Here is a 13,106-nt window from a genome sequence, read left to right as displayed (position 1 = left end):
AGAGGCAGGCAGATTTCTGAGTTTGAGCCAGTCTGGTCCGGAGTGAGTTCCAGGACAGCCAGGGCTACACAGAGGAACCCTGTCTCAAAAAATTAAAGGAGAGAGAGAGAGAGAGAGAGAGAGAGAGAGAGAGAGAGAGAGAGAGAGAGAGAGAGAGAGAGAGAGAGAGAAGAAAGAAAGGAGGAAGGAAAGGAAAGAAAGATCCTCTTGGGCTGGTGAGATGGCTCAGTGGTCAAGAACACTAACTGCTCTTCCAAAGGTCCTGAGTTCAAATCCCAGCAACCACATGGTGGCTCACAACCATCTGTAATGAGATCTGATGGCCTCTTCTTGTGAGTCTGAACACAGTTACAGTGTACTTAGATATAATAAAATCTCTTTTAAAAAAAAGTTCCTCTAGACCAATGGTTCTCAAGCTATGGGCTGCAATCCCTTGGGAGGCAGACAACCCTTTTACAGGGCCACTCAAGACCATCAGAAAACACAGATATTTACATTACAATTCATTACAGTTGCACAATTATACATATGAAGTAGCAACGGAAATAATTTTATGGTTGGGGGGTCACGACAACCATGAGGAATTGTGTTAAAGGGTCGCAGAGTCAGGAAGGTTGAGAACCACGGCTCTATAGACTTTCTTAGATCAAAACGAGAGGCAAACAGTCTTCATTTTGGAGGTATAGAGAGTAAAAGGAAGCTAGCATAGAAATTAGAGCCAAAGGTAGAGGTCATCTCATACCCTTTCTTCACGTTGCTACAAAGTCTACTTCCGGTGGCCCAAGCCTTCCCACCCCCAGGCTGTGTCTTAGTCAGGCCAAGGTCTTCTGCTCATGTCAGCGAAGCCTGTCTTTCTGCGTCAGTTCTGTTCCCGGGCATCCGGGGAACTCACACAACCCCAATAACAGAGTCAGACAAAAGCGAAACCAGTCCATTCTTTATTAGTGTTGAGGGCCCCGTGACCCTTACCCATCCATCCGGCTCCCTTCTCGAACCCCCAGTCGGCCTGCGATGCAGGACCAAGGCCCCACACATCCGGCCCCACCCCATATCCTCACGGACGTGCATTCGAGAGAGCGGCTGTGGTGTCTCCCCAAGTATCAGGGGTCAGGAAGCACCGTGCTTTGGGGGAGCCATGAAGGTCTTTCGGGGAGCCTGGCCAAATGAGGGCGTGTGAGAGATGCTCACCTGTTTCCTTGATGTTGGAGTGGAGGACGGTGGCAGGGGGCCGCGGCGTGGCGTGGTCTCCGAAGCCCACAGTGCACTCATCCATAAAGTAGGAAACACTACACCCTCCAGTGCTGTTAGTAGTGCTTTCTACTTTATGGGTGACTGCACTGTCTGTCTGTCCACGGGGATTCTTCAGGCCACCTGCTTTTCTTGCCGACTCCTGCTTTAATAAAGGCCCCTGCCCCCTCCCCTCCGTGTAACTTCCCAGGGACCGCTCCACCCTGCCTGTGGCCCCCTAGAGGGCCCGCCCTGGGCCTTGTGGGTGGTGACTCAACATGGCGCCAGATGAGCCTCTTCTTCCCCCGCCCAACTTCCTCTTTGTAACCTTCTTCCCTCCACTCCCCACCCCCTCCGGGTTTCCACCCTATTCTCTCCCTTCTCGGGGACACTCAGGTAAAGACCACAGCCACTCCAGAAGGCTCATCCCCATCTTTAGAACTGCAACATCCTGGGTGGTGCTTCCCAGCCGTATGACCCACAGTCTTGAATCCAACGGAGGCAGCCATGGCCTCCTCCCATAAAGGCCTCGGTCCCCAGCCTTCCCATTAGACAAAGGCCTCCACTCCCACACGCCTCTGTCTCTAGTCTCCCCATTGGAACAAGGCCCCTGACTCCCTCATTCCTGCTCCTCAAGCTGGAATCCAAGTGTGTTGGCAGAAATGGCGGCCATGTTGCGTGGAAAAAATGCCTGGGCACCACTTGCCGATACCAGTCTCACTGTTTCAGCCCACTCTCCCACTCTCGCAACTCCTCCCTACTCTCTGGCCCTCCTCCCTAAGAGCTAGAGACTGTTATTTTCGAGAGGGGGGCTCAGAAGCCAATTTTTCCTTTTTTTTTTTTTTTTTTTTTTTTTTGGTTTTTCGAGACAGGGTTTCTCTGTATAGCCCAAGCTGTCCTAGAACTCACTTTGTAGACCAAGCTGGCCTCGAACTCAGAAATCCATCTGTCTCTGCCTCCCGAGTGCAGGGATTAAAGGTGTTCGCCACCACCGCCCGGCTAATTTTTCCTTTTTTAATTCTGTAGATTTAAAAGATGGGGTTGGGGATTTAGCTCAATGGTAAGCGCAAAGCCCTGGGTTCGGTTCCCAGCTTCCCCCAAAAAACAAACAAACAAACAAAAAACAAAAAACCCAAGAAGATTTAAAAGATTGTAAAAGCTGTCCCCAGTGAAGGCTAGTGGATCCAAGAGTCATTGCTCCTAAGCCTAAAACTTTGTTAGGGAGCTCTGGCACCCAGCCCCTCCTGCTGTCCGGAACCTCCACTTAGAACCTGCACCCCAAGCTCTTCTCTGAGCCTTGGGCCCAGAATTAAAGAGCCCTGGTTGAGGCCAGAGTGAAGATTTAGGTCTTACCTGATGCTGCAGAGCTGAGAAGAGCTGGATCCAAAGTGGGGTTCCCTTCAGGGTGGGTAGGGCTTATAACCCCGAGGCCACGTGGGTCGGATCTCAGGGCGCCCAACGGTCTTGGAGCCCGCCTCCACAACGCATCAGAGATTAGCCACCCCTCCCCTCCCTGGGGAGTGCAGACTGACAGGAAACCAGCGACAAGGCTGGGTATTGGCGGGAGGGGGGCGGGGTGGGGGGGACTGAAGAGGCCATCTCACATGCCCTGGGCAGGTGGCTTCCTGGCTCCCAGGCTTGCCCTTCCCCAATGGCTCCAGCCACAGGAGATGATTCAAGAGTTGACACTGACTCGTTGGAAGTGACCCCAGGAGACAACAGTTCCCTGCTAGGGCCTTCAGTGAGCACCCAGAAAAAAAAAAAAATCCTGAATCCCAACACTAAAAAAGTACGTTTCCCTGAGCCCCACCCCCACCGATGGGCCTTTCCTCAGGTCACTGCCACCAAGCAAAGCAGGGTTGCTCTGTATGTTCTTCTGAGAGGCTGTGGAAGGTGCAGAGGCATGAAGGGGAGTTGGAACCCATACACCAACATCGTTCTTAGGTTCAGTGTCCTCAACATCTCTGAAAGCCACCACTTTCCCCAGGGGAGCCTCGCTGATCAGGTGACACACACTATAGGGGTGTGGGTCACAACTGGATTGGGTCTTCATGCTGTTTTGGGGGCCCACAAGGATGCAAGAACAAAGAACGTCAGGATAATGGCCCTGGGGTAGAGCATAGGTACCTAGGAGTCTTTGGGGGAGGGGAGGAAAAAGGCTCTGACAGGAGGTTCTCTTGGCCACCGGATGTGGGCAGGGTCCCGCCCACCTGCATGTCAACCCCCACTTTCCCCATGGGGAAGACAGGAAACTGCTCAGCCTAGGCCTGTAGTTGGGGGATGGGAGCAAGGTGGGAGTCTGAGCAGGAGTTTAGGGGGGCTGAGTATGAGCCCCCACATATTAACCCCGGCTTCCCCAAGGCTCTCAGTGAGCTAGGCTCTGGGGTCAAGAATGGTCTTGAGGGGCAGTTAGAGGAGGCAGGAGGAGTAGGAAGAACCATTAATATCTCCTTTGGGAAAGCCATGAGTGTCTGGCCACAGATCCACACTGGCTTCAGGGACTACAGATTCAAGGCCAGAAGGGAACTAGAGGAGGGTCAGACAGAGAAAAGAAGACTGCGCCACGTGCTTTCCTTCCTTCTGAGAGGTGCTGCCAACCTGGAAAAGAGTGTGTCTGTTCCAGTACCCTCAAGTGAGAGTAGGAAAGGAAGAGCCTGACCCTTCACCCCTAAGGTCTAGAGGAACAGTGGTGAACAGTCTTGCAAGGCTAGCTGGCCAAAAATAGGTCAGTGTTCCTTTAAGAGACCACCACCAGGCCTCAGACCTGGGTGGAGGGGAAGTGGCTGCCCCAGGAGATAAAGAGGATAAGAATATCAAAGTTGTGCAGTAACCTGGGTTTCTGGACCCCTATCCTTTGGGGCTTAGGACAGACCTAGAGCTATCACTGGGAAGACACCCTGTCCTAGAGACGATGTGCCACAGAATGAAAGACAGAACCTGGCTTCTGGTCCCTGTTGTGCCGCAGATGTGTATGTGACACATCTTGTATGTGACAACTTGTAACATGGCAGCCCTGAGTCCAAGAAGCACTCCAGCTCCTCTTCTGTCCTGAGCAGAATGGTGGGTGCTCCATCCGAGAGGCTGTGTCCCCTCTGTGGACAGTTTTTAGTGCCCCAAACCACTCGGGACTCATCTCTAGCCATAGAGTTTCTGGGATCAGGGAGTTTCTTGGAGGGTTCTGGAATTTTCTGTGGTTCCCATCTTAAGGTCGGGGCTCAAGAACCAAGGAACTGAGGAGGAGTTCAGGGCCCCTGTGCCTTGGGCTTCACCACCGCTAAGCCTGAAACCCCCTAAAAATGAGAATCAGAGAAAAGAGAATGAAAGGCAAGCAAAGGGGCAGAATCTTAGGCAAGGACGTGAGGACAGTAAGTGTTAGAAGAGTGAGTGTGTGCCGTGAGGAATGGGGTACACACCCGTGAGCTGTTGCGATGCGGGACACCCTAGAGCCACACACAGTAGATGCAGCCAGCTCAGGACAACAGCTCATCTAGAGGGCCTCCTATCCACTCCTGGACATCCCTGCCTCCTGCAAAGACACGGGCCAGTGACATGACTGACAGTTGTCCTGGAGCACACAGGTGTCACTAAAGGACAGGCCTAACCCCCTCTGTTGCCCCCAAAAGCTTCCTGCTGCCCGAGCTCCCCAGGAAGAGACAAAGGAAACCATCGGTGGTGGTCTGGATGTGGAAGGGGAGGTCTTAATGGCTTTCTTGGTTGAGGAGAGAGAGATTCAAGCGGACAATTTGAAGTCCACCCTTGGGAATGCATCCAGACACAGTGAGGCACACACGAGGCAGCTGCCACCGTTTAAATTCTGTGGAAAAATATCCTCCAAGGTCCTTTCTGGTTTTCACTTAAATGACAGGGTTTCTCCGTGTAGTCCTGGTTATCCTGGAATTCACTATGTAGAAGAGGCTGGTCTCAAACTCACAAAGATCCTCCTGCCTCTGCCTCTCCTATGCTAAGATCAAAGGTATACACCACTATACTTGGCTGGTTTGTTTTGTTTTGTTTTTGTTTTTGTTTTTTTTCGAGACAGGGTTTCTCTGTTTATTCCTGGCTGTCCTGAAACTCACTTTGTAGACCAGGCTGGCCTTGAACTCAGAAATCGGCCTGCCTCTGCCTCCCAAGTGCTGGGATTAAAGGCGTGCGCCACCATGCCTAGCTGCTTGGTTGTTTTTTGTTTTTTGTTTTTGTGGGGTGTTTTTTTTTAAATAATTTATTTTTATTGTAAATAATTTTATTTACATTGGTGTTTTGCCTGCATGTTTGTCTATATGAAGGTATAGGATTCCCCTGGAATTAGAGTGATAGACAGGTGTGAGCTGCCATGCTGGTGCTGAGAACTGAACCCAGATGCCCCTGGAAGAGCAGCCAATGAATGCTCTTAACTGCTGAGCCATCTCTTCGGACTCATCCCACCCCCTTTTTAAAGACTGGATCCTATGTAGCTCAAACTGACCTTGGACTTGCTAGATAATCAAGGCTGACCTTGAACTTTGATCCTCCTGCCCCTCCCTTAAGTGCTGGGACCACAGGCTTAGTGCATACTAGGCCAGTACTCTACCAACACAGCTGTATCTCCAGCCCCTGGTTCTGGGAGATTCTTATTTCCTGGGATCTCCCCTAAGTGAAATTAGGGCTGAGAAAGCTCCAGAAACCCAGTCTTTTCCTCCCGTGCCTTCCTAACTAACTCTAAGGACAGCCACCGTGGATGCTGAGATGAGGGCTGCGGGCCTGAAGAAAACACACAGGCCTGCTATGGAGGACTCTCAGTTTCTGGGAGGGGTAGAGTTGAGGAGGGACTCAGGGTCACTGCAGGGGGATGTAGGGGAATTTTGGGTAGGTACCTCCCAACATTTTGGGTAGTAAGTCCTCCCTTGGTGCTGACCCAGGGAGAGGGGCAGGGCGGATATCAGCAGAGACCTTCTGGAAGAAGTACACTCAAGTGGGAGAGGACATGGAAGGGGTAACTGGGCAAAGAGAAGAGGCAGAGAAGAGGTCTCTCGAAAGCCTATGTTAAGGCCTTTGCCTTAGAAGGATTGAAGGCCCAGAGTGAAAGCATTGAGATAAAAACCAAGACTTCACCCCAGCTGCACGGGCCTGGGGCCTCACTCAGTGGGCAGACAGACAAGCAGGCAGAGATGGCAGGTCAGATAACCTGCTTCTGATGAGAAAAAAGCCACAGGAGCTAACCACTCACAAACAGGAAGTGGAGAAGGCTGAGAGGCCCACCCTCAAGGGAGCCAGCGTTGAAGCAAGAGTTCCCACAAAGGAGAGAAACTGATCTCCCAGCACCACAAAACTTGGTAAAGCCAATCACAAAAGCAAAGCGAGGGTCAGTGGCTAGAAGTGCCCCAACTGAGTCCCCAGCAGAGGTCAGCTCAGCACCTAGGAGGGTCCTGGGTCACCTCAGTGCCTTGAGAGCAAGAGGGTTGCTCCCTATCAGGCCAGGAGAATGGACAGGCAGTCTCCCTTGGCCTCTGCCTCCTCTGTCCAGACATCTTTCAGATTCAACCTCATGCTCATGTCTTGTCAGACAAGGAGCCGCTCCAACACATGGGACACATGGCTGGGTCTGGGAAGCTGTTTTGTAGGGCTCTGGCTCAGCCGCTCCGGGATCGCAGGACCGGGGATTCAAGCAGCACACCGGCCCTTAGGAAGCCAAGTTGCAAGCACAGAGAGAAACAGAAGGCAGGCTGAGGTGAGGGCCAAGGGCAAGGTTCTTTCCACAGCGTCTGGGAAGAAGCAGAAGGTCTGGGGAAGAAGTGGGGGGGTGCTTGTGAAAGGGAGAGAGGCACCCTCGCCACAGCTGTGGGAGTGGTTACAAAACCAGAAGCAGCATTCTCCTCTGGGATCTCCTAGGGATGCTGGCAGAGAAAAAGGAAAGTTCTGTCTACACATGGGTGCAAGGCCTAATGTGCATAGCTATTCTGGCTCCAGATTAAACAGTATTTTCCCCTCTCTCTCTCTCTCTCTCTCTCTCTCTCTCTCTCTCTCTCTCTCTCTCTGTCTCCCCACCCCCCCTTGGTGTGTGTGTGTGTATGTGTGTGTGTGAGAGAGAGAGAGAGAGAGAGAGAGAGAGAGAGAGAGAGAGAGAGAGAGAGAGAGCCTGCCATGTGTAGGATCCATCCTGGGCTCCACACATTCACCTCTCCATGCCATAAGAGAAGCCAGGACACACAGTGAATGTGAAGAGTATGTGTATGCTTGGGCTTCGACTCCTCTGATCACACTGACACAGGAAAGCAAACAAGGAGAGGGGGTTGGGAGAGTAGTGCTTGCTACCATCTGTCAATCAACCTAAATCCTACCCTTGATAAGATGACAGCCAAGAGCACAAAATGGAGGGACAAGATTCTTGGAGCTTTTATAGTGTAGCCTCGGGCCTGTTACTGAATCCTGCCTTCTTGACTATAGAATAGAGTCGACTGAAGGACCTGTTTTCACTCTGGAGTATTCCCAAGGACAAAGGTCCAAGACCCTTAGTAGTAGGAGGAAGCAACAGTATCATGCTCTAAACCCACCAAACCACAGGGCAGCTGTACGTCTTCACCCATGGATGTACAGTAGACATCCTAAAGTCCAGAGAGGGCTCAGGGCAGAAGGGCTCTCTAACTCTTCTGTCAACCTCCTGCCTGCCACAGGATTCCTCACGCCCAAGACACAGCTGGAAATACAAGATAAGGTGAGGGAAGAGGAGACCATCACGTGTAGGAGCTAGCCTGGCTTCCATGTCGCACTCTCCGTGCCGTAGGAGGGTCCACTGCATCTCATTTGATCGAGCTGACCCAGTAAGACAAATGTCAGTATCCCCATTTCGAATTGAGGAACTGGAATCTCGGCCAGGTTAAGTTTCTTCTTCCTAAATGTCAGACCGACAGTCTGCACCCCGTTTTTCTGTCCTCCCAAAAGAGTCAATTCTAATTGCCCCCAAAGACGCAGTTCTCCCATGAGGACCTGTCTGTCCTCTCAAATCCCCATCTAAGGAAGGAGCTGGAAAAAGCTGGAAAAGCTATGGGAGGGACTCAGGGTCCACTTCCCTGCCCCAGGCTTGTAAGTAGGGACAGTGGATGTGACTAAATGGGTCACCGAGTGGTCTGCAAAACCTGCCCAAGGTCACCATCCACCTAGCCCTCTTCGGTGGTCAGATGGGGGAGGGTTAGCCACCAACCCTAAAGGGTGCCTGGGGACGTTCGTTCACAGCATTGAGCCGTTAAAAGTGACTCAACCAGAAAGTGCGTTTGAAGTGACGCCCACTGGGCCCCACAGCCAAACCTCAAAAAGACGAAGTGAGAGAGACACAGGCCTGTGGGGGCTGGGCTGGAGGTGGAGGCCCAGCCTGGAGCTGGCCTAGCCAAATAAGGGCAAATGTGCTCCACGTAGACCAATGGAGCATGAGTGTCAGCGTCATGGGGCTGTGGTTCCAAGAGGGGGAGGTGAGAGGCTGGAGACAAATGGAGGTGGGAGATGGGGGGCAGGGGATCCGAGCTCACCTCCCCTAAGGGTCTGAGGGTTAGTGAACATAGCTGTGTTTTGGGGGGCCTGACTCCCAAAGGGACCTTGATGCTGAGGTCTGCAGATTCACAACTACGCACTCCCCCTGGCCCCAACTGCGTGTTGGAGTTCCTGGAGGCAAAAGGAACCCAAGGAGGACTGCCCTCCCCTACCCCTGAGCCTGTAAGCACGCTGTGATGGGCAAGGGGAAAGGTTAATTCCGTGTGCTGCTCAAATGTTCTCGTCTGTGAGAAGGGAACTGAGGACCCGATGTAGTTTTGAACCTGGAAATTACCACATGAAAGTCTACTTGCTCTGAAGGAACCACAGGCCACTGGCAATTTCCCACCATGTTATTGCCCCCAGTCGTCAGGAAAGATCCTTTTGCCAGGGCATCGGTTCAATTCCAGTCCTGGTACTTCTAAGAGGAGAGAGTGGGCGATTCTTCTCTCCTTCGGTAGAAGAGACTGATAATTGGCTAATTTACGAACATGCCTGCCTTCACTACCTCATGTAGCCCAGCAGAAACCTGGATCCCAGGTCATGCCCCACCTCTCTGTCTGAGACCCGCCCTCCATCTTGCTGCTTCTCTAGGGGGCGGAGCTGAGGAAGTGAGTCTCTTCAGCTGCCCAGAGAAAGTGCGGCAAGCTGCCTTTATGAGATGGGGAAGCTGCCAGGTTGTCTCTGGACTTTCCCGTCACTCCGTGGTCTCAGGTCATCCAGTCCCCATCAGGTCCAGAGTTCCAGAGAAGACTAGGTTGTTACTGGCACCCTCTCCCTTCTAGGGCTTGTTCCCCTCCCAAGTACGGAGTTGTGTTTTCCCTTCGAACTTTTGCTATTCAACCCCCGAGGGAGGGAACAATCGACAGTTACCACACTGTCCCATCACCAGCGCCACCAGTGCTACCACCCTTTTCTGGTTAATGGCCCTACAGGTATTTTTTTTTCCAAAGGGGAAAAAAAATTGAGGGTGGCAGATGCTGGGTATGGGGAGAAGGAAGGAGAAGCACTTTTTGGAAAGCAATTAGGGGCCCTGCCTTGGTGCGTGAAGCTCTTCCCTCTGTTTGCAGGCAGGAGGTCCACAGACAGAAGCAACACACAGAGCTCTGTATGTGTGAGAGCCTGTCCTCTCCCCAAAGGGCGTGTTGAGATGGAGCGCCAGAACTCAACGGGATGATAGTTTTCATCCTAGTTCTCATGTTGATGTCAACAGCACAGGGCAGTATGGTGTTTCCTTGGTTCCTGTTCCTGGGACATTCACAGAGGATGGCAGCACCTTGAGGCAAAAACCTCTGAGGACACATCTCACAGCCATGGTTTCTCCTGGAATCAGGCTGATGTGGTCTGGTCCTGTCCCTCATAAGGTGGAGGCCTTAATAATCCTCCACTAGCTCCAATATTCTCTCTGCCTTCAGCGCTACAGCCCCAGCAGTCCGGAGCTTACCCTCCCACAGATGGAGGTCTCTGCACTCAACCAAAGACCTAGGCAAGCAGCCATGTGCTTTTCTTGATCTAAGCCTTACTCACTCACCCGCCACACTACAGCATGTACCAAATGTGGCCGTCTGTTCCTCCAGCTCAAGAAAAACTAGAAGGGAGACAGCCATGAATGAATGACAGACGCGACAGCTGACAGGCTGTGAATCCAAGGGGTAAAAAAATAATTAGTCCTGAAATCATTTTACCACAAATATGGAGGCTTATAACAATGACTTTGAGTTAAGTAGAGGTTTAAGTCGTATCCTGATTCTTGTGTGCAGATGGCAAAGTACATAATACATTGAAAAATAAGACTAGGTATAGATCTCACTGGTAGAATATTGCCTGCTCTGCACAAGATCCCTGATTCAAACCTCAGCAACACACACACACACACACACACACACACACACACACGGGGGGGGGGCGGGGTGGAAGAAGAAGGGAGAGAGGGAGGAGAGGTGGAGAGAGGAAGGGAGAGAGAAGAGAGAATGAGAGGGAGGAGAAAGGCAAATTGAGATGTGTAGCACTGCAATGCCAACTACTTGTTAGGATTAAGAGTTCAAAGCACGCCAGGCAGTGGTGGCGCACGCCTTTGATCCCAGCACTTGGGAGGCAGAAGCAGGAGGATCTCTGTAAGTTCAAGGCCAGCCTGGGCTACAGAGTAAGTTCTAGACCAGTTTGAATAATTTGATGAACTGTCTCAAAGTTTACGAACTCGGGGGAGTGTAGCTCAGTGGTAGAGTGCTTGGTTGAGAGAAAGAAGGGAAATAATACATCTTCCTGGCACTTTGGTATCCTGCGTTCTCTCTCCCACTGGGGCCTAACACAGGCACATCTGTCTTGCCAAGGGGTCCAATAGCTTTGTCAGCTGGGTTTTGTAGAGAAGCTCGGCACTGGGCACAGTGGCACATACTTTTAGTCCCAGCTCTTGGGAGGCAGAAGGTTGATCTTTGAATTCAACTGCAGTCTGTTCCAGTGAGTTCTAGATAAACCAGGAAAGGTTACAATAGTGAGACCCTGTCGAAAGAAAGAAAAAAGAAAAAAGAAGGAAGGAGATAATAGAAGGAAAACGAAAATTAGAGAAGAGAAAGGAAGAGAAGAAAATGTGTAGACACCATGATTTGAAGTCATAGGGCCATGGTTGGCAGAGGTAGCAGGTCGGGGACGCAGGGGTTCTTGCCCTCAGCAGGGACATGTTTTCGCCATACACAAGGGTCTGTGTCCCATCAGGTTGTGGTGGGGGCCACAATTAGGTTCAGATGGAGGGAGGGAGAGAAGACAATGGGGAAGAGGATGGGAAATGTGGGCACAGGTTGGCAGGTACTTAGGACTTGGGAGTTGAATGGACGATGCTGCTGAAGAGAACTGGCCCAGTTTCCCTTTGGCCTCCTCTCTGGCCTAGCACTCCATTGCCTCATGGCTAAGTTCAGACTGGGGACTAGAGGCATTAAGCAGAGAGGTCAGCACGGTCTGTAGTGGGGACTAGGTGTTATGACCTCAAAGAAAACGCTAATGCTCACACTTCTGCCTAACCCTCATATAGGCAGTAACCAGGTGAGAAACATCAGTGCTCAACTGTGTTTATTATATTGTTTGAGCTAAGGCCCCACGACTTAATCGTGGCTAAGCCACTTTAACCCTCACAGCTTGTCTCTGTTGCTAAACAAGGACCATGTCCCAGGAGTTTCAGAGCAGATGAGATCATGGATGTCAAAGGCTTTTGTCAACTTCCAAATACTATTTACATGAAAGTCTTTATAGATACTGAGTGGGAGCTAGACTTCCAAGTGAAGTCTGTCTTTACCATTGCCCACCTGCTTCTGATATACTCAGAGATCAGTCGTCTGACAGGTGCCAGGCCTGAAGACAGGCTGAGGGGAACATGGTGGCTACCTCAAGAACAGGGTCTGCCCCCACCCTGGCAAGCCATCCTGTCACCCTTATTCTTAGGGAAACTGCTCTCTGCTGAGACATTGTGACTCTTGCTCTACCAGCTTTCGGTCACCACTGCGCTGCTACTGTGCCCCTCAGCTTTGGGCAGAACCTGAGGATCAGGCAACAGTCTCAAAGCAGCTTGCCAGGTGCTGTTGCTAGTTTTGTCTGAGCTGAATCTACCCGTTGAACAGGAGAGGAGCCTTGTCCCCCTCAAGGGACAGGGGTCAAACCACTGAACAAGACACCAAGAGGATCCAGGCCTCGTGATGCAAGCCTACCATCCCAGTTACTTGGGAGGCAGGGGGAATCCCAAGTTCAAAGCCAGCCTGCATTACAGTTGACTTTCTCACCAGTACAGAAAATTAGTGAGGTATGGCCCCAAAAGTGCAAGGGCTGGAGATAGCTCAGTGGTAGGCAGCTTGCCTAGCATGCACGATGAGGTTTCAGGTTGAACCCCCAGCACTGAAGGAGTCAGAGGGAGTGCCTAAGACCAGGGTCTACTTAAAGCTAAGCTAGGGTAGGTCTAACTTTAGCAAGCACTGCACCCTTAAGGAGGTAGAATGCAGACAGCAGTCCTGGAATTTGAAAGGCCCCTGTGCCACAGAACAGCCCACCCTGAGAGTCCGGAACCAAACTCCTGTCTCAAGCGTCTTTCAGCTCCAAGGGTAGGACGCTAGCACTTTCTTGCCTGTCTGGGCAGCAGCTAATATAGAAGGTTCTAGTACCACAGGATGAGAGGCATGGAAAAGCAGCTCCCAGGTGGAGGACACTTTGACAAGACCCATGCTCCCCATGGCTGACAGTCGACGTCTTTCACTTCCTGTGAGATTGACAGTTGGGGCCCAAGAGGTATGGGACTCAAGCAGCCCCACTGTGGTTATTTGTGCAGGCTCTTCTTGCCTCCCCTCCCCACAACTGTTTCCATTCTCACCACACAGTCACATCCGGGTCATGTACACAGAACA

The 13,106-nt window shown here is 51.6% G+C and overlaps 2 non-coding genes across 2 annotated transcripts; one reads left to right on the top strand and one right to left on the bottom strand.

Annotated features, from left to right (window-relative positions):
* Positions 1-1,238: 1,238 nt before the first annotated feature.
* On the top strand, positions 1,239-1,353 carry Mir142b (microRNA 142b). The gene has a single exon (NR_106176.1). It is a non-coding gene; the product is annotated as a microRNA 142b (primary transcript).
* Mir142 (microRNA 142) lies at positions 1,267-1,330 on the bottom strand. The gene has a single exon (NR_029555.1). It is a non-coding gene; the product is annotated as a microRNA 142 (primary transcript).
* Positions 1,354-13,106: the final 11,753 nt, after the last annotated feature.

Source organism: Mus musculus, chromosome 11 (assembly GCF_000001635.26).
Source record: "Mus musculus strain C57BL/6J chromosome 11, GRCm38.p6 C57BL/6J".
NCBI lineage: Eukaryota > Metazoa > Chordata > Mammalia > Rodentia > Muridae > Mus > Mus musculus.
This window is presented reverse-complemented; position numbering and strand designations above follow the sequence as displayed.